A 14,205-nucleotide genomic window follows, 5' to 3' on the forward strand; every position below is an offset into this window, starting at 1 on the left:
CTTCCTCCCCCTTCCCACCCCCACCCCCTCCGGAAGGGCCAGGGCCGGGGGGGGCGGGGTGGTGTCTAGAAGGTCCAACACCTCCCACTCTCCATCACTTCCTTCCCTTTCGCTGGGGCTCGAAGGCTCGCTCTCTCAGCCTTGGATTCCCTCCTGTCTCCCCCTCTCACCCCAGCAGCGGCCCCTTTCATCTCTCCTGCTGCTCTTTCAGCCTCCCAGCTCCCTGGCCAGTCCTCCCTCCCCAGCCAAGTGAGTTTTAATACCATTGCACACACAGGCAGACCCAGGGGACCGAACAGACCACAAACACATCACACACGGAGGACACACATCCACCTGCAGACGCACGTGCACACACACACACCTTATTCCCTGTGCTTTTCTTTGACCACGTGGGCGGGCGCAGAATACATTTTCCCCCACTTGCCCACCAGCTCCACTCTCTCTCATCTCATGCCCCCAGCACGTCCAGCAAATCCCAAGCACAGCAGACCCACCAGCACAGAACCCAACAGAGACCCAAGGACCAGGACTGGAGATCTTTCCAGAACCACCCCCTGTAGCTGCCCTGACTTTTCACCTCCCAGGGCCCCTTTGATTACTCCCTGCCTCACCCCCAGCCCAGGCTCTGAAAGAGCCTCCCCACCAGACTGCGTTGATTAAGTATTCATTCATTGCCCCATTTTTTATTAATCAAAGACATGTATAATTGCCCATCAGAGCCCGTGATCAGCCTGAGATAGCCAGCGAACCAGCTGCGTTGCTCTCATTCTGGCTCGGAGCAAGTGAGCTGCCAGCTTCCTTGGCCTGTGTGGCCATTTCCTCCTCAAGAGCTGAAATGGGGAGAGCGTCTTGCATATTCATGCAGTCGGTAGACGACACCCCCCCCCCCACTTAAGCACTGCTTCCTGGATCCCCACCTTGGCTTCCGGGATCCCAGGGACTCAAGCTATTCCAAGCCCACCCTTCTTTTTAATGCAGAAGAAATAAAAGACTAGGGCAGTGGAAAGCCAGAGGAGGGAGTGCTTTCCAGATCGCTACCAGAACGCAAAGGATGGAGAAAGTGCAACCACCGGACGGCATGGGGTAGGGGCAACCCTGGTCCTATGCCATTATGAGTTACATAGTTCTGAGCAAGCTCTTTGCCTGCCCCACCAGTGAAATGAAAACGATGGTGCTTTCATTACAGTAATTGTCATAAAAGAAATATGAGGTGGGTTTGTTGCTGCAGGTATGAAAGGCAGTAGCCAGACTTCAGATGGCACTGGGTTCTCCAGTTTCCAGGAACGTCCGTAGAGCCAGCTTTGGGAGGGGACTTCAAAGGAACTTGCCCAAGGTCACTCTGCAAAGTTGCAGTATCTGCCTGACTCCCAAACCTGGGTGCTGACGCTACCAGACTTAACATAGAATATTTGGACATGAGAGAAGACAAGTCTTTTTCTTTTCCAAAATTAACTGATGGGGAAATAAATAAGAAAACATAGCATGCCAAGACAAACAGGACATAAGATGCAAGATTTTCTATTTTACCGCAAGACACAAAGACGCTGAAATTAATTCAAGCCCTGTCTCCTGCTCTGGCTTACATTTTGGTCTCCTGAGGACCTGGGGGATCAGTTAAGTGTGGAAGTAGCAAGGAAGGAACAGAAAAAAAGTCAAAGCAAACAGAGAGAGATTCTATAATGTAAATCACCAGGAACCATCAGAAAGGCCCAGCTCACGGGCCACTTGTGCATCCAGGACTGGAGCTCAGGACATGGGACAGGTTGTCAGGGTCCTGTCCACCTTGTCTTGTTACCCCTCTCTTGGCTCTTAGTGCCCCCAGCCCCCACCCACATCAATGTCTGCAGCAAGCACTACGTCTAGTGGAAACTGTTGGGACAGGATGTTAGACTATCCTCTGACCCATTCCCATTTCATGCGGCCTGAGTTCCAGCAGCTGGCAGAGGCCTGTGCCATTAGGATCACTCTCACGCCTCACTCCCATGAGGTTTAATACGTAACATCAGAGATCAGTGATCGTCATAAGGTCAGATGGCTCACCCTATGTCTTCATTCTTTCTCCCTTTACTTCCTTTCTTCCTCTTCATCCTTCGTCTTTTTAAATTTATTGATCTGCTCTCAACACACATTCCTGGTGCCTGAGGCTTTGTGCCAGAGACTGGGATTTTGAGAGAAGAGATTCAGCACCTTCCTTCAAGGAGCTCATTGTCTAGTTAGGGGAGACAGACAAAGAAACCCAAGACTTCTGGAGTGACAAAATGGTCTTCCCAGGCAGGAAGAAGCCAGTGCAACACGCTCAGAGCCATGGAGCCCGGACAGAGCAAGGACATTTAGGCACCAGCTGGAGCAGATGTGACAAAGGGAATGGCAACACTTGAGGCTGAAGTGACCGCCCAAGTGAAGGCATTGAACCACAGCCCATGCCGGTCAGTCACGTCTATGGACTCCACCCCCTCTCCTCTGTCTCCCCTGCCCATCCTCGGCCCCTGCCCTGTTCAGGCATCACCACCTCTCACCATTGCATTCTGCTGCTGGTTTCCATGGTTCCCATTTGATACAGGACTTGGATTTCGAATATGCCGAACAAACAGACAAATGAAACAGAAACGTGAACTTTTTGTCCTTGCAAAATCTGGGCTCATGCAAATCAAAATGTCTGGTTTTTCCAGGTTTGGTCTTCAATGAGGTTTCAAGAATTTGTTTTGGAAGATAAAAGGTAAATGCAAATATTTTCCATTTCGACTGGGGAGAAAAGTACTCATCATGTTGACCCAATGCCAAAAAAAACCACACACACACATAGATTTTTGGGCCAATTACTGATTTTACAGATTCCTCTGAGCTCCAGTCTCCTCATCTATAAAATTGGAATCAGTTGTTGTATAGATTAAAGATAATGCAAGCAAATCACCCAATTAGTACACTAGCTAATTAATAAATGCAGCTATTGTTAACAAAAAGTATTTAATTACTGAAAAACAAAAGAAATTATGAAGTCATATTTGAGGAGGATTGCAAAGTGCTCGCAACCTAAAAAAGAAATCAGTAGTGGGGGGATCACTGTATGATGTGTGAGCTCAGACACCTGCATTAGAAGTCTCACTCCAGAGAACTGATCTCTGTGTAGCACCCAGACAAACATGAGTGTGACCAGGGTGACCTCCCCACTTGAGTAGGCTTGTCCAAAGCAGAGTGCTGTTTGCCTGTACTGTGAGCTGTGGGAAGGAAGGACATCTGTTCATGGGCCAGAGAGGACAGAAGGGGCGGGAGTCTGACAGCTGGGCCTTCAGGGTGTCTCCCGCTGTGCTCAGCAGTTCTGACAGGGCTGGCCAAGCCTCTACATGGCCCTGAATGAAGATGAGGCCTCCTTATTCTGGGAAGACGTTTCTCTGACCAAGGGTGAATCCAAAAGGACACCCAAAAGCTGCTGGGAAGAGGGGGTGGCTCCAACCAGTCAGGTCAAACAGCTCAGGCCTGGGGGATGTTGGAGTCAGCAGATGATCGGGCCTCCCTTCTACGTGCAGGGGAGCAGGGCTCCTGGACCAGCCACGGGGGGCTTCTGGGCCAGTTCCTGGGAGAGAAAGGAGGCCATATGAGCTCCTGCTGCCCATTGTCCCCGCACAACCCTAAGTCCACGTTCACCAAGAAACCGCTTATTGGTAACTTGACTTCTCGTACAAACTTTGCTAGAACAGCATACCCTGGGTGCACTGACAACTTGTCAATCTCCAAAGCTAAGGACCAGGCTGAGGAAGGCTGTCAACGTGGAGGCAGGCCCCACCCCCGAGAGGTACAACACCTGTCAGTAGGACCCTATATTTGTTGAGTGCTGGCCACCTATTAGGCACCATTCTAAGTGCTTTATGCTGATTCTTTCACTAAATCTCACAATAGTCCTGGGGGGACGGGTGTTGTCATCAGCCCCCATTATCTGGACCATGTGAGGCCCAGAGGGATTAAGTGACTCCCCCAGGTTCATAGAGGTAGGAAGTGACAGGGCTGGGACATAAACCCGGATGTCCTGAACCAGTGCCCCACCAGCCTCCCTGAGCCTCACCCTCGGCCCCGCCAGGCGCTGGATGGAGCATGACTTCTGAATTGGGTTAACATGGGCAGCAATCATTCGTAATAGGAATTGGCATGCGTACTCCTTTCAGAAGTGTCATTGGTTAAAACGAGGAAGGAACAGTGCCTCTCCTTCAGCCACGGGGCTATGTCTCCCAGCTCAATTTTCCCGACAACCCACCCTCTCCCACATGCACTCATGAAAAGAGGAAGTGGATCCAGGTGGAGGAGACAGGACGCCTGAGTGAAAACAACAGGGTTTTTTAGATACACTGCAACCCCAAGATAAAAGGAACAAGAAACCGCTGGGGCCAGTGGAACGCTCCCCTCTGCTCTGGGGAAGGGCCAAAGGAATCAAGACAGAGCTGGAACAGTACCCCCAGTGCAGAAGGAGGGGAACGTTGGGAAGAAGGGGGAAGCTCTCCAGGAAAGCTTCCCCCTTCTTCCCAGTTTGACTGAAACCCAACACTCCTCTAGCACATCTTTTTGACCCTCTCTTCCCTTCCTCCTTGCATTGGCCAGATCGAGTTCATGGTGACACTACAGCAGCCCCCACCAGGATCTGTAGTCAGGACTCTGGACAAAGATGCGGACGTGGGTCTGGAGCACCCCAGCCGGGCCATCTTGAGCATCTTTCCCTTTGGGACTGGCTGTGATGCTGGGGCTCCGGGCAGAGACTGAAGGGGTGCCAGGGTCTGCTGTGGGGTGCCATGTCTCCCCCTCCCTCTTCAGAGGAGGCCAGCAAAGGTCTAGATGGTGAGTCCTCCCTGGGAGTCTCTGCTTGGAAGCTGAAATGTCCTGACAGTGACTCAGAAACCACGGAAGTTCTCGAGGCTGATGGGTTCCTATAGATTGTACAGGCAGCTCTCCTCACGGGCTGCAAAACCACAGGACGGGCTGTGACCACGCTCAAGGAAAGAGCCGTCCCTGACAAAGAGCTTTCTGCTCTCTGAGTCTTAAAGCAAACACAGGCTCAGCTTTCACTCCTTTGGAGACAACACTGCCTCTGGGGATACAGCAGGCCTCCAAGGTGTCTCCTTCCCCTAGAATTCTCCTCAATGAAACATCACCTGGGGTACCGATAATGGCAACAGTAATGACAACCATTTACTGCGTGTAGCTTGCAGGTCAAGTACTGTACTGAGAGAATTGTTTCATCCCATTACGTGCCCCCCACCCCATCAGGTGGCTCCCACCATTATGCCCACTTTAAAGGTGAAGACCATGAGGCCTGGAGAGAGAAAGGAACCTGGCCAAGGCTGGGAAGTGGCAAGGGAGGGACTTCTGACACAGGTAGGCACGCAGACTCCAGAGCCTGTGTTTGAACCCTCTTCCGGTGCCAATCTCCTCCTCCTCCAGGAAGCCTTGGTTGACACTCCCTCCACCCCCCTCCCCCACATAGCAATCCTCCCTGTCCTCTTCGTCTTGGTATCTTGGTATCGAACAGAAAGTGCTGGTTCACCCGGCACTCGCAGAGCCAAACACCGAGAACCGCAGTGGAGAATATGGGCTGTTTTGTTATGAATGGTGCCACCCAGGAAAATGGAAGGCAACGCTCCAAAGCCAAGCCCCCCTAGGCATGTAGGTTACAGATGATACAGGGCTAAATCACAAGACACTGTGGGTGAGGGGTCTGGGGTTGTGCTGGGAGCGATGGTGAGGTAATGAATCCTTTCTTCAGGTCTTGAGGACAGTTCTAAGGTCTGTTCCAGCATCTCTCTGCCTGGTTTCATGGATAAGTAGCTGGTGGGCCATTCCACCCGAGGACTCTGGAGCTGAAACCTAACTTAAGGGAAAGGTGTTCTCCCCAGTCTGCCAGAGGCCCTGACCATGTGACCATCAGTCAGGTGCAGGCTCCTGTCTTCTGCTGTCTCGTTGCCTGCTGATTATCCAGGAAAAAGGCTAATTCTCTGAGAGCTATATATAAAGACATATGATCTCTAGAGCTAGGATCTAAAGCTATATTTAATCAAAGTCGTGAAGGTCCTTGCTTTCGGTCTCACAGCATACCTTTTTATACCATTCTTTAGACATCCTGCTTCTTCTACCCCCCTGGTGTCTCTCTGCCAGCCTTCCTGTGAGAGCTCAGTTGTTGTGACTAGGTGTGAGGGAAATGACCTACACTAAACAAACTCACAACAGACTGACTGATAAACCTGGAATGCAATTTATTAGTGACACTGAGAAATGAAACCACCCAGCAGACAAGAATCCTGAGGTTGACTGGTCAGCACAATCTCTTTCAGGAATGATAGACTTTTGGGAAAGGAAATCAATACTAGAAGGTTCTTGGTTGAGCACAAAGTCAGAGTGAAGGAAGTTGATGGGTTGACACTTAGGTGAAGCCTGACACGTCCTTCTGAAGCCTCCTACCTGCCAAGGGGCCAACAGGTCCAAGGCAGGGAGCTCTGTGGGTGTCGTCTTCTCTGCATGATGCTGGATTCTTCTGGATCCTATGAAGAGCCTACCTTTCCGGCTGTGTGCATTGTGATCACGGCTGACTGGTCAGTTGCTTATTTGTTTGGATTCATTTCTGCGTATTTGATAAGACCGAAAGGCAATTTCCTATTGAGACTTGCTAAGGAAGAGTCAATACGTACCAGCTGTACTGCCCTGTGCAAGGCCTTCACCCCCGAGTTATGATGTCATCCTCATGCTGCTTTGCAGAGAAAGAATGGCGGGTGGAGGAAACCATGGAAGCCAGATAGCCTGGGTTTCCATCCCAGTAAGCACTGTCCCCATCTCTAAATTAGAGATGAAATTAGCACCCACCTCATCATTTGTCGAGAGAATTCAATGAGTTAATACACATACGGGGCTTAGAACAGTGTCCAGCATCTGGTAAGCACTCACTGCTTGTTAGCCATGATTAATAATTCATTTTATAGATGAAAAAACTGAAGCCCACAAAGATGAAAAGTCAACTAAGATCACACAGCCAGGAAGTGGTGAAGATATAATTCCAAATCAAACTGGCTTCCTTCAAGTGCCAAGGTCTTTCCCTGAACCAGCTCCTTATCCTGGACGGATCCTTCATAAAAAGCCAAAGGAGAGCTTGTGGGGGAATGGAGCTACCCCACCCCCGCTCCCCTGGATGGGTAAAATTTTAAAGGATAAAAATAAGTAGGTCTGGCAAGGATGCAGAACAACTGGAGGCAGTAAGTAGGAATAGCCACTTTGGAAATGTGTTTGGCAGCGTCTCATTGATTTAAACAAACACCTACAATATCAACCAGGTTCAGCCCGGGGAAGCAGATCCACCGTGTCTATGGGTTTGCCCTGGGGATTGGGCTTACTCAATGTGGGAGCTGCTTTGGCAAATTTGCGAGGATGTTGTCTCTGCATCTCACATCGGAGCTTGAATTCCGCAGGTCAGGCAGTTCGAACAGAAGATGGGACAGAACGTGGGGGACGTAGAGAACAGACCTGACCCTCACTGCGTGGCTCAATGGGTTGGGGCATGTTCCATGCACTGAAGGGCTGCCAGTGCAATTCCCGGTCAGAGAACATATCCAGGTTGCGGCTTGGATCCCTGGTTGGGGTGTGCACAGAAAGCACCCAATCACTGTTTCTCTCTCACATTGATGTTCCCCCTACCCCCTCTCTCTTTCATCAGTGGAAACATGTCCTTGGATGAGAGTTAAAAGAACAGGCTGGACCCCGTAAGTCCTAACTGGAACGACACAAGGATAAACTGAACCCCTGAAATTCACATCAGGGTTTGTTTGTTTGGGTGTTTTGTTTTGCTTTGTTTTGCTTTGCTTTGCTTTGTTTTGTTGGCCTCTGTCATTGACAATGTGGACGTTTTGCAGAAGCCAGGATTTTTACCTTAAAGCTAAACAAACACACACCTGGCTCATCAGGAAAAGAAGCCAAAGAATGAACCAGCTGCTGCTTCCTGCCAACAGGGTGGGTCAGCAGATCAGCCATACCCTGTACGAGCCACAGCACTGCTTCTTGCTTCCCTTTTGCCCTCAAAACCCCCCTAGAATCTCCCACGTGGCCAACCCTAACCAGAAACATGCAAGACATGGAATTCAGCCTAGCAAAGTTGGCACATTCCTACAACCACACCTGCCCTATGATCAGGCGATTCTACTCTGGATATTTCCCCGAGAGAAATGAGTGCATCTCTTAACCAGCACCCACGTACAAACATACTCATAGCAGCTCTATTCATAATAGCCAAAAACTGGAAGCAGCTCAAGTGCCACCAGTAAGAATATGGATAAGCAAAGTCTCCCATATTCACAGTGGAAAACTGCTCCACAATAAAAAAGAACAAACCAATGCTACACACAACATAGTTGAGGGAAAAAAAACCCACACACGTGCAGAATATACTCAGAAAGAGTCAGGAGGCTTTGGATAGGAATAAATGATAAAGATTGATTCAAGGGTCTTAGGGTTGCAAATCAGGAACACAACTAGGCAATACCCAGAGTGTTCAGAAGAAGATAGAAAAGCTGAGTGTTCTTAGAGTAACAAGTACATTCTTGAGAAATTACCAGTCTTGGCCTCTGGGTTGGTCCGAGGTGTTTCCTCCACGTGACCAATGGTCTGGATAAGGCCAGCCAGGAGGTCTGGTTGAGCGAACATTCTTTCCTCATTCCTTCAGGTGCGGGGCGTGGGGGGGGGGGGTTAACCAGAGGGTTATCTGGAGGTCTGATCTATGTCCAGGCGTCAACTCAGGACTGGAAGGTTCAAAAGCTGAAGTTGTAGGCTAGTTAAAATAAGAATAGAATTGGGGGTGGGGGAAGGATAGAATTGTTTCCTCCCACCTCAACCTACTTGATTTTAGTAATTTAGCAGCTTGGCTAAAGGGAATCCATTTTATTTCTTCACTCTATTTCTCACAAGACACAAAAATTTATATATGTGCATATGTATGTATGTGTGTATGATTACACATATATAAAACACAAATCTATGTGTGTGAAGTTCAAGAACAGCCAAAACGAGCTGATAGTGATAAAAATCAGAACAGTGGCTGATGACTGCCCGAAGGCAAGAGGTGAGCTCATTGCCTCTATTGAGAAGAGGTCGGGTGGAGCCTCCAGGGCACGGGGAAGTGGCCTCTGTCTGGATCTGAGTGGTGGCTCTGCAGCTCCGTTCACACGTGAAAATTCATGGGCTATTCACTCTTAAGGTTGAAGTCCTTTTCTGCACGTGTGATGCAGCTTCCTGGGTCCCAGCCCCAGACGCACCTGACGACTCTGACGAAGCTCTGGGGAAGACCCCACCCTGCCCCTGAGTTCTTCTTGGGTGTGCTCCCCATCTGTAGTCAGGTGTTTCTGAATTCCCCCTAAAACCAACATTTTCCAGGACAGAGAACATCCAACGTTAAGCCTACTTCTCTGGGAATTGAAAAAAGGAAATTTCTGGTAATGGTGTTGGGGGTGTGTTAAAAATCTCTGAAGTTGAATCGCCCTTGGTTTTAAGATACCAAGTGGCTTCATGGTCCCTGGCTTTCATGGACCATTCCTTTGGGAACTGCTAGGAATCGGAGTGTCTTTGTTTTCATAATTCCGTCCCACATCCCAGACACCACTCAGCCACCCTCTCCCGTGTGACATGGGCCAGGGCAGCTGCCTTCCTCGGGAGAGGCTGGGTCTGTTGGGCACTGGAGTCTCTTGCTCTCTAAGTGGAGGGAAGCCTACGAAAGCTCTTGAAGGTCATAAGGATCCTGAACATGCATGGCCCGAGTTTCTGAACAGCTCAACAGGAGCATAATTCCCTTTCCTCCCACTGAGGACACAGACGTACCTGGGGAGGAGACGATGGCACCACTGTGACTCAAAGCCCCTGCCCCTCCGTCTCCCCTTCCCAGCCTGCTTCCACCCTTGTTAGCTGAGCAAGGACTTGCTGACAGAGGAAAAGGAAGAGACAGAACAATCATGCACTCATACGGACACCCTTCTCTACAATTTGCCAAACAAAGCACTTCTCCAGGCCCGCCCCGAGCACCTGGCCCACAAGCCAGAAGGGATCCAGGCTGAGACCTTGCGGAAGGGTTTGGTTTCACAGTCCCCAGTGAGAAGAAGAAGAAGATAACTCCCAGAGGTAACTGTGCAGACACTATCAGCTGTTCATCAGCGCACACCTGATGGGTATCTGGGCTCAGATTAAGTGATTGGGCTCAGGCCAAGCATCTGAGTAGGTGAGAGAGGCGGGGGGTGGGGTGGTGATGCCCAGGCTGCATCTCATAGCTGGAGGCCTGAGACTTCTGCAAGAGCAGACCAGGCTAAGTTTACTTTCTCTGCAACCTCCCCCTGCCACCCACAAGTCAGCCACAGAGCCTCTCTTCCCCCTTCCCAAGCCGGGCAGCCAGGGCAGCCAGGGAGCCTGGACTGAGGCAGGAAGGACGCCTCTCACACTCTCACCCCTCCCACCTGTCTTCCTCCAGCTCACATCGCTCTCCCTCCCCTGGGGCTGCTGGGGCTAGTGGTAGCTGACCTGCCGCACCCTACAACTTATTGTACCTCGAAATCAGGGACCACCAGAGTCCCCCATGTAGGGTCAGTCTTTAAGTCATACTGAGGTGCAAAGGAGAGACCTCAGGTCAAATCTGGAAACAAGAGATGTCCAGAGCAAGTGATGGGCCTGGAGGAATGCTGATAGATGGGATCCGAGAAACCGGGCTGGCAGGTGGAGCCAGGAAGGGCAACTGGAGGGGACTGATCCCCACTGAGCTCTGTGCATGGCCCAGTCTGGACCTGGTCGTGCTGACGGACTGGGTCCGTTCAGGATCTGGGATGTCTGCGGGGTTCCTGGGACTAGGGACTGGACGGGCCCAGAGCTGTGAAGAATCCAGGTCAGGCCACAAGACTCTGGAGTTAAAATGATCATAAAGAAGATGGAGCCAAGACTACCCAGTGCCCAGGTGTGTTTGGCAGGGGCCTTGCCCCAGAGGTGTTCAGAACAGGCCTCCCCACAATGTGCCAACTTGACACATGGATTATTTCGGGTCGAAGACAATCAAGACCCTGCAGGCTCACAAGACACGTTTACCTCTCCCTGAATGAATTTAAATTTGGGGCCTTGCCCATAATGAGTTATTACCAGAAATAACTTGTTACGGCCTATCTACACAGCAGCACAAACATCTAATTACTGAATACCTGCTCTTCTTATTGTCCTGCACTGCTCCTCCTTCCCTCTGGAGCGCCAAGGCGCCTTACCCATCCTTAGTGCAGAATTTTTAAGTTGGCGTCTCTGAACTTCTCATGTGTGAAGTGTTCACACATGAGAATCACCAACTGTATATACATTGGTGATTCAATTTGGTCCTTTTCTCTTGTTGATCTGCCTCATGTAAATTAGGCCAGCCAGGAGAACCTAGAAGGGCACATAAAAATGCCTTCCTCCCCCACAGTCCCCATGAATTCTACAGAATTGAGGCTTAGGAGTCAAAGGTCACTGTGATCTCTGTCCAAGCTCCTGAGGGCCGCCCCTCATCCACCAGCCTTCCTTGGGCTCTGAGACCCTCCCCCCATGTGTCCTTGAATGAGTCCTTCCTCCTCTGAGCACACTCCTCCACCGGGAAAGAGGGGTGAAGCCGCACTGAGCTCCCTCGCAGCGCTGTGTGAGCACTGCGGAGAGTGGGAACCCTTGCTCCTCCGGGCCCTTCATCACCATCGTTATCCATCATCATTGTCATCGCTGTGGGAGGCAGGTCCGAGAATGGCGGCGCTGAGTGAGGCTTCTGGCTGGGAGTTGCAGGGGTCTGAGACGCTGGTACACAGAGAGGGCCGGAAGCGGCCACCGCCAGGGAGAGCCACTTGTTCACCCCGAGACAGGCTTCCTGGGCATCCGTGCTGAGCTCCCGTGGCCCCAGAAAGAGCTGTTACTCTCCCTTTGTTTACGTGATCTGAAACCTCGGGTGGGGGGCAGTGCTCCTGGGCCCCCTTCTCCTCACCGCCCTCTGTATACAGCCACCTCTGGCAGGAAGCCCCTGCTCTGTCCTTCTCGGCCTCACTCCCAGCCAACTCCTACTCACCCCTCAGAGCCTGACTCGGATGTCCCTTCCTGAAGGACACACTCCCCAGTCCCCACGACTGGTGTAAGTTCTCTCATCGTGGCCCATACTCTTTCATCATAGAATTTATCCCTGCTTGTACCTACCTACTTGTGTTTGGGATTACTTGATGTCTGAGCTCTCTCCCTTCCTACCACACACATGGAAACACTCAAAGGTACAGGGTGGGGGGCAGGGACTTTTGTAGTTATTTACCCAACAACCATTTATTGAATGACTGCTGGGTGCTAGAAACTGCTCCAGGGGCTGCAGGCCCTTCTGTGAATAAAATGACAAAAATCCCTGTTCTCTTGGAGTCTACATTCTATCTAGTAGGAAGAGACAGACAATAAACAATAAACAGAATAAATAAGTAACTCACACAGTGTGTTGGAAGGTGGCGAGTGCTTTGGGGGAAAAGATAAAATAGAACCGAGTGTGGGAGACGTGAGAGCAAGTGAAGTCATGAAGTGCAGGGCAGCAGGGAGGCCTCGAGGAAAGGGGGGGCCATGAGCAACACGCCGAAGGAAGCAAGCACTTGGCAGGGAGCTGCAGTCACAGCTAAACCTCCAGCCCCCAGCCCTGTGCACGGCACCCAGTAGTCATTTAATAAATTACTAAAGAGTCCTGGCTGGTGTGGCTCAGTGGATTTAGTGCCGGCCTGCAAACTGAAGGGTCACCGGTTCGATTCCCAGGCAGGGCACATGTCTGGGTTTCGGGCCAGGTCCCCAGTAGGGGGCATGTGAGAGGCAACCAACTGATATATCTCTTGCACAATGATGTTTCTCTCCCTTTCTTTCTCCCTCCCTTCCCCTCTCTAATAGTAAATAAATAAAATATTTTTAAAAATGAATCACTGAAGAGATAAATGGGTAAATGAATGGATGGATGGTTGGTAACTTTATTTAGCTATGTCTAATGTGCAGCTAAGATACCATTACCTGGACCTAGGGGGGCTGGGGTGGTCATTGTGGTTGACCCCTTCCCCAAACACCGCTGGCCCTTTCCCCCCTGCTCAGCAGCAATGTGGCTCCCATCTGATCTGATCCCATCTGCAGGGCTGCCCTGATGAGTCCGACAGGATCATGGAGCTATCATAACGCTCTTGTCAGACTGACGTGGGAACCCCCAACTTAAGTCGATCAGGGTGTGTTATGCTCTGGGTGACAATGATTTGTCTCAGGTGGGGTTTGACCTCACATTGCCCAGAGAGAAGGAAAAGCCTTTTTTGCCCCATGACTGGGGAAGGCCAGCTTTCTCCTGGAGATGGACAAAGAGGCATGCTTAAGCCAGTCTGGGTGAGGGTTTCTATAACTTGAACCCCACAATGCTGTAAGTGGTGGGGTGCAAGTTACAGAAACCCTCCCGCTCCCACTGTGTGTTGGTTTGGACTCTCCTGGGTCAACTTCTCCCTTTGCCCCAAGGTCCTAGAGGCCCACCACCCTGCCCTCTGCAGTCTCTATGCACCACCTGGCACCGACTCCTTCACTCTCACCGCCACCCCGGGAGGTGCATGCTTCCCCATCTCTCGGACAAGGAGACAGAGTCCTAGAGCAGGGATGCCACTCGGGCTCAGTGAGGCTGCTGAAGCACACACCTCAAACAAAAACCTGCCTCTGAAGCCATCACCAGCTGCGGCTTTGGAAAGGAGAGGATAAGAGCTTCCACTGAAAAGAGACCAAGAGACAAGAGAGAGGGTCCCCAGGTCCCGCAGGAGAGGCCGTCAGGCCCTGACAACTCAGCGCCTCCGCCTGGGTCCACCTGCAGCCCGGACAGTCCCCATTCTTTAGGTGGGTTTTGCCTCAGGCAGGACATTCCTCTTTTTTTAATTTTAAATATTAAATTATTAAAGAGGTGATGCATGCACAGGGTTTTTGTTTTTAAATAAACAGTACAAAAGGTTACAGAGTAAAAAATAAGTCTCCCAGGATCCGGGGCAGAGCCTGGGGTGGCTGTTGTGGGGCACGGAGGTGGGGAAATCTCTGTTACTCACACCCCCAAGTCCCTCAAATTACCCCGAGACTCGAGTGCCGTCTGCTGGCTGGACAAACACTGCGGTGGAGCCAGCCGCCCCCTCTCATCTCGACCAGGGTCTTCCCAACCCCAAATTCTGGGCAGCT

Source organism: Phyllostomus hastatus, unplaced genomic scaffold, assembly GCF_019186645.2.
Source record: "Phyllostomus hastatus isolate PE091 unplaced genomic scaffold, TTU_PhHast_1.1 phas_scaffold_177, whole genome shotgun sequence".
Lineage (NCBI taxonomy): Eukaryota > Metazoa > Chordata > Mammalia > Chiroptera > Phyllostomidae > Phyllostomus > Phyllostomus hastatus.